The 7894-nt window shown below is 41.8% G+C and overlaps 1 pseudogene; it reads left to right on the forward strand.

Annotated features, from left to right (window-relative positions):
• LOC102850855 overlaps positions 1-7140 on the forward strand; it is an 81624-nt pseudogene extending 74484 nt beyond the window's left edge.
• The last annotated feature ends 754 nt before the right edge of the window (positions 7141-7894 follow it).

Genomic DNA, 7894 nt, shown 5'->3' on the forward strand with positions numbered 1-7894 from the left:
CATCTCTCCAATGCCTAGTATGTCAATATTTATGCGTTCCATTTCTTTCTTAACAATTTCTAATTTTCCTACATTCATGGTTCTCACATTCCATGTTCCAATTACTAGTATCTGCTTACAACTGTTCCTCTTCCTTTGTATTTCCATGCTTGACAGTTCTACCTAGGTTGCCCTTTCTGTTCGTCTACGTGTGTTGTGTTGTACATAGCGTTTTCAGAGGCCTGCCATTTCAGAAGTGGATGACCAATCCTTCTTCCTACTCTGTCTTAATCTGAATGTTTAAACTTAGAGGAGTATCTGACAGACAGCAATTTGTGGAGTAGTGAAAGATAAATCCCTCATTTTGGAGTTGACCATTAGTTACAGTGTAGTCCCTGCCCTTAGCCCAGTGCCTTGACCCACTTATTTCCCATCTCCACCCTCCAGCAGGATACCACTTCACTTCTACCAAATGCCTTCAGAATTAATGTTCCATTGTCCGACCCATGACTTGACAGCTTGTCAGAGAGATTTTGCGGTTTTTTTCCTGTGTCCAGTGTCTCTTATGTTTACTTGTACTGTCTCCAAAGGGAAGGTGATGTGTCCTGTACAACTCCTGCATAGATTGTGTTTTCCTTCTTGCTTGCTCCTCCCCAACCAGTTTAGGCTCCGCCTTGGGGCTTGTTACCTGGAGGCCTGTCAGAAATATAGCTATTGTGTATTGTAAGGAGAAAGTTTTTCATATGTGAATGTTATTGGCTAGAAAAGCCCGTAGATTTTGTCTCTCAGTATGGCTTTTCAAGCATAGATGACTGACTATGTGGAGAAGCATACTGCTTTGAGTAAGGCATATTGTTTATCCACAAGGATATCTAAGATTTCACAAGGGGATCAGCCAGTCTCAACAATCTAAAAGAGAACTGGCTAGTCTAGCCAAGAAATTGAACAGCACTAGCTGCATAGAATAGGAATCTTCCTCAACCAGAAGAATTCTTCTCCCACCAGGAGAGAGAATTCTTCCCCTTGTCAGGGAAGAGAGACCTCCATTAACACTCTTTAGGATGACAGCAGCTGCTATGGCTGAACTGGAGAATTGATGTGAGATGAGATGAGACCTTAGTGTGGAGGGCCAATATTGTCAGGACCGAGAACTTGTTGGACAATTTGGGGAGGGAAGCCATTATTGGCAGGACTGAGAACTTGGGACCACCATAAGGCTTGAGACTGAGGTGCCTGTGTGCACATTTTGGGAGCTATCTTGATTGCTTTCTGTTATTAATCTGAATTACTACCTTTTGACTTCCCCAGTATGGTTCTTTGTAATCTGTGAGCTATCACATTGGATTTTGGACCCACCAAGGTAGTAAGATTCGTGTTGAGATGAGTAGAATGAGGTATGGGAGCATGGGGGAATGTTTGACCTCATGGGAGTTGGTTTTGTCTTATTGATTTTGTGGACAGGGATAGTTTCCCTGTGTGAAGTTGATAAATATCAGATATGGTGCTCTCCACATGGCCCTTGCTCTTCTTACAGTATGCCAAACAAATAAAAACTGATATTCTCACAAACACATTTATTACAGACTTATTTACAATAACAAAGATTAGGAAATAACTATTAACCAGGAAATAAATGGCTAAAGAAACTGGTACATTCATAGATGGAGTAGAATGAAGCCTAAAGAATGATAAATAATTCATTAAAAATTACACAACATAGATGGAACAAGGATGAATCTAGAAAATTCTGAAAGACCTCAGTCATTTAGGGAAAGACTCATAGTATCTTTCTCTCATTGCTATCAACTTGGGATTGAATCATAGCCATCCTTCCACTTGGTTTCAAATACCATAAATTTCACAGGTATGGATTATCCATCTTTTTTTCAAGGAGCAACTGGTGTGCAAAATCACTAATGTAAAAAGCTATGTTAGAATTAGTATTGGAGCATTAACAAAGATCAGAAGAGAGGGACAAAGAAGGAAAAAATAAATAGATAAGTTGTGTGAAGGAAAAGGTAACATACATAAAATAACAGTTTGATTAGACATTGTTATTAATTATACAATTGTAAGAAATGTGATGAAAGAAAATGTCTATGACAGTGCAACAATGAATGAATGAATGAATGAATGGAAACCCAAAATCTCTGTAAATGTTCATTAAAACTATTAAAATTTAATAATAATTTAAAAAAACCCAAACATTCAGTCAAGGATGTCATACTATACCACTACATTTTCCCAAAGTCCCTTTCTTATTTTGCAATCTCATTGAACTGGTGTGTTGTGATGGCGGGGGGTGGGAGGAAGGGATTGTTATTAATTAGAAACAATTCTACATTTGTGATTTCCAAAGATATTTTAATAAACTAGAAAACAAACCATAGCCATTAAGTCAATTTCAACTCGTAGTAGCTCTCTAGGAGAATAGAACCACCTCAAAGGATTTCCAAATCTTTACAGAAGTAGACTACCAACATTGTTGTCCTGCAGAGCAACTAGTGGGCTCAAACCATTAACCTTCCCCTTAGCAGTCAAGCACTTGAACCACTATGCCATCAGGGCACTCATTTGGTCAATGCCTTCTTTCTCTCTGAAAAAAACCCTATTTGTTCTCCCTATAATCTTTGCTCATTGTTGAAAGTCATTTAGAATCATAGAGCTGAAAGAACAACAGAAGTCATTTCACCTCTAAAATTTTAGAGAAAGGCAGGGTTTGGTTTGGTTTTTTTTTAAAAAGACAAGGACTCTGAGTCTCTGAGAAGAAAACTGACTGACCCAAGGTCACATAGTTGGGACAGAGCTTAAACGCAGGTCTCCTGATTGCTTCTGCAAGGTCCTTTCCCCTCCATTACAACCAGCTCATTTTGGATCCAAACAGTACAGTATAAGTCAGACAAGAGAAACCATGATTAAAAGTATATTTAAAATGGAAAATAAAAGTGGTTTTCAGGAAAAAAATTTCTTTCAGAAAGTGTTTGGCTGAATATGACTTTAGTTGCAATAAAATCAGAGGCACAAGAAGAAAGCATGATCAAAAGGTCACAACATTCACACATCCTCAGAGCATGTAGTATGTGAGCTATGAAAAGAAACTCGCCACTGTGATGTGATCCATTTCACCCTTTTTATAAGTTGATGGAGACATGCTTAATAACTTTACAGAGCTATGAGGCCACCCCCAGCCAGAACCACAGATAAGAGTATCTTTAGCAGACGGCACTGCACCAGTTAAAGCACTCCTTCTCAAAGATGCCACAGTGCACTAAGGGAAAAAAAAAGAAAATGTCTATGAATGATTGAATGAAAACACATTATGATTAGTAACCTTTCACTCAAATGGACCAAAACAAAAGAAAGTGCAGCAAGCAAGTCTTACAGTTTCCAGAAGGAAGGGAATACTCAAGATTTGTTGTTGTTAGGTGCCATTGAGTAGAGTACAACCCATAGCCTATGAACAACAAATCTAAACCCCGTCCTATCCTGTGCTATCCTCATACTTTCTGACACATTAGAGCCCATTGCAGTAGTTACTGTGTCAGTCCATAAGACAGAAAAACAACATTGCTGTTGTGGTTGCTTACCATCAAGTTGGAACTGACCCACAGCTGGCCCTCTGGAAGGTTTTCAGAGGCAGTTAATCGCATGGGAGGAGATTGCCCATCCTTCTTTCATGGAGTGGCTGGTGGCCTCAAACTGCGTGCCTTCTTCTGCAGCTCAGCTTCTTAACCCTAGGCCACTGGAGAAAAATAACATAAACAATCAATACAACTAGAAAGCTTTTTAAAAGATTAATAAACTTGACAAGTCCCTGGCAATTTTAACAAAAAGAGGAAAAATTGCAAATAACATAAATAAGAAATTAAATACATGATGTTACAACAAAGCCAACTAAAATTACAAGAACAATAGCAGAATATCACAAAGAACTATATTCCCTAAAATTTGAAACACTGAGGAGGTGGATTAATGTTTTTAAAATGGACTTACTATCAATACATAGAGATAGAACATTTGAACAGGCTTATTATTAAAGAAGAAATAGAACACGTCATTACAAAAAAGCAAAAACAAAATCTTCCAAACAATAAAAATCTCAGACTAGATTGTTTTACTGGTGATTTCTTCTAATGTGTTAGATAAAAGCTGACACCAAGGTCTCCTCCATTACTTCTTTTCCTCAGGAGAAATGCCCATTTCATTCCTGTTGTTGTTAAGTGCCATTGATGTTAGATGACTCATAGCAACCCTATGAATGAAAGTTCTGAACCCTCATAATTTTCATTATTTCTCTAAGTTCATAGATTTTCTGGAGGCAAGCTATTTTGGAAGTGTATGCCACTCCTGTTTCCAAGCTTGTTTTAACTTGAGAGAGCCATCAAACACTGTCCACCATGGGCAACCATTATCGCATTTGACACATTAGTGTCTAGGTATTTACCATCACAGCAAACCAAGAGTTACCTCTGTACAGCAATCTGATAGACCAGTGCTATACTACTTAGAAGAATGTATGACTGAAAACAATTAAAACCAGGCCCGAGGGCCACAGGTCTGAGGGCCCAAAAGCCTTTTAAAATTCAAGTCTCAATCCAATCAGCTCACACCCAGCTGTAAACAACAGTCCCACCCAAGCCTCAGCAAAAACAGAAAACACACCTTTTTTTTTAATGGAAAAAAAATTTTTTAACATAGTTTCCATGATACAGTCACAACTTTACTGACATACTTGTTCTTGTGATGTGCTATCAAGTCTCATGCGACTCATAGTGACCTGTGTACAACAGCCCTAAACCCTGCTCTATCCTGTGTCAATAGCACTGACTTGGACACACCTACCCCCATGACCCCAGTCACTGAGTCAATCCACCTTATAGAGGGTCTTCCTTGTTATACCCCAAATCCAGTCCCCCACCCCCACCCCAAGTCACCAAGGAGCCAACACTGACGCAAGAACAAGAGGGAATTTATTTCGGATTCGAATCTGGGCCACGCGACCGGGGCATCAAGCCTATCTGAAGTGGAAAGCCCACGCAAACAGTGTGCTACAGGATTGGTTGATTCAAAGGAAAAGAGCACAAAAACAGGGTGAGGGAAAGGGAACTGCAGGAGGTTGGGGACTTCCCAGCTGTCTTGTGATTGGCTCTTGTTCAGGCACGGGTTTTACTCCTCAGCTTTTCAGTTTGTGGTCTTTCCTGGAACCGGCTAGCGGCCTATACACTTTAAAATGGCATACAGTTTACAAAAACGGAGTCTCTTGAGTCTCTCATTCCCCCCTTCTTCTGCACCCTAGCTCAATCATGAGCGCTTTCTTCTTAGGTCTCTAGGTAATGGTACTGAGACTGCATAACCATCAGCTGGATTGTTCCTATTCTTTCTTTAATGAATTTGATTATTCTGTTAATTATGCAGGGTCCTAGGGTTAGGATAAGCATCAGGGTAGTGAGGGGTCCGAGGAGTGGCATAAGCCATCTGCCCTAGGATGTTTTCCACCAACTAAATAGATCTTCGGCTTCTGCCTCAGATAGGCGCCTTTTGATGGATTCTCTTAACTCTCGGACCTTGTTTTGAACTATGTCTGATGCATTGACAAAGAAACAGCATTCTTCCCCTGGATACTGGCACGTACCTCCTTTCTCTGCTGTGAGTAGGTCAAGGGCTTGATGGTTCTGTAAGGTCACTCCAGCCAGCGAAGTTACCAGAGTTTGTAAGGCTGGGAGAGAATCTGCTACCTTGTCTGAGTCTCAACTGATATCCATGGAGAGCTTGTAATAAAAATGGGTAGCCGTGCCCAGGCCTCCTGCTCCCAGTCCTACAGCGGTCGCCAGGCTTCCTCCTATGAACAGAGCTCCAAGTCGGAGGGCTCGGTTTTGGCGCCTCGTGGGTAGGGCCATGGAAGTCATAGTGGCAGGGCTAAGAACAGTTAGGGGTGGGGTAAGGAACACTGGCATACAGGGTTGTGTCCAGTTAGCAGGGAGGCATCGCATTAAGACAGAGCCGTTACAAACAAAGAATATCCCGGGCCCTGCACAGATAAGACTTGTGTCCCGAGGGCCAGAGGAGTCATTACAGGGGACTTCTACCAGCAAAGTGTGGTTAGTAATTACACAGGAGGCGTTGTCAGACATATGGATGGTCTGTCAAAGGGCCTACTGCTAGGGTCGAGTTTTCAGCCTTGGTTAGGTTGGAGGTGAGGTTCTGAGTTTTAATCCAAGAGGCGGGGGGGGGGGGGATGGCCAGGCAAAAAATGGTCTTGGTCTCAGAGGCAGGCAGATCCAGCAGTGGTATTATTTAGGTCTGCACTCAAAATCTGATATGTGTCATTGAGACTTGTAACAATTTGATGGGAGAAGGCTAGGGTCTGAAGGGCTTGCTGGACTTGTTCTAATAGCTGATTGGGCCTGAATTCTGGGTCACAGGTTAACATTTTACCCAGTCAGCAGATTTTGCTTTACTCCTTCTTGAATCTGTTGCTTGTCCTGGTTCTGAGCTCCCCCACTGTTAGACATGCCATAGTGGGTAAGTCCGGTAAAACAGAACTTTTTACCTGGCCGACTAGGACACCCGGTATAGCTACTCCCCCGCTTTGCAGTTGCCGTGAAATAGCTTTTCCCTGATATCGGCACTCGACAACATGAGTAGAGCAGGAAGCATGGACAGAGGTTGTAAAGTATGTGTCCCCTCCCCCTCCCCCTTGTATCGGGTTAAGCAGTCACTAGGGTAGACTGCAGTTAACAGAATCAAAGATGCATATAACAAGGACCAGCAAGATTAATTCTTTCGGATACGGAGCTTTAGTGGGTCATCCATTTTGATAGCAGGTACTCTTCTTGAAGGGTGAAGGGGTGGGCTGGATGTACGTGGGTGTAGTGGATCCAGTGGCGATGCCATCCACTTTGAGTGCAGTGGGGGTCACAAGCATTACCACATAAGGCCCCTTCCAGTGCAGTTCCAGGCTTTCTCACCGATGTTGCTTGACGAACACCCAGTCAGTATCGGTGGGGTTCTGGCGGTGGTCCAGTGTCATACAGGGCCTTTAGTCTGGTCCAGATGTCTTTCTCCGGTCCGGGACGCCCGGAGCAGGGCCACTCCGGACACTCAGCTATTGGGGCAGCTGGGGAAGGTCCGGGGCTCCGGGACACGCCGGACATGATCTGACCGTGGGGGCCGCCGCCTCAGACTCGGAACCTGTAGTCACTCCTCGACAGTTAGATAAATGTCAGGGGAAAATACAAAATTCACGCCAGAACGACGGTAACACGAGACCGAAGCTCCGGTGGCTGCTGTTCTGGGTGTTCGAAAACAAACCTTTTTAGAATCCAGCTGCTCCACTCATCATCCTGAACTTTAAAGCAGCCACCTATACTTTTACTAATAAATCTGTCTTTGTCTTTTTAAAAAGGCTGAAATTTGATTCTATGTAAGTGTTTCAGAATATTGAAAGAAAGTAGAATACTCTCAAATTGATTCTAAGACAAACCTACATAACATACATAACAATCAAATGTGATTCATACAAGGTATAGCAGGGTAGCTAAACACTGGAATACCTATTAGTGTAGCTCACCACATCAGTAAAACAAAGAAAATTATTGATCATCTCAATCAATGTAGAAAAGGCATTTGACAAAATGTAATATCCTTTTCTGATAAAAACATTCAACAGAAGAGGAAGAGGGAAGTTCCTCAACAAAATTAAGGCCTTATATTAAAAACCAATGGCTAGCCATAATCTAAATGAAGAGAGATTGAAGGCATTCCCTTTCTGAATGGCAACCTGACAAAGAGGCCTTTTATTACTACTACTATTCAAGGTTTTATTACAAGTTCTAGCCAGAGCAATAACACATGAAACAGAAATAAATGACATCCAATTTTGGCAAAGAAAGCAAAAATATCTGTATTTGCAGAT

Source organism: Elephantulus edwardii, unplaced genomic scaffold, assembly GCF_000299155.1.
Source record: "Elephantulus edwardii isolate Elephantulus edwardi_28Jun2011 unplaced genomic scaffold, EleEdw1.0 scaffold00429, whole genome shotgun sequence".
In the NCBI taxonomy this organism is placed as follows: Eukaryota; Metazoa; Chordata; class Mammalia; order Macroscelidea; family Macroscelididae; genus Elephantulus; species Elephantulus edwardii.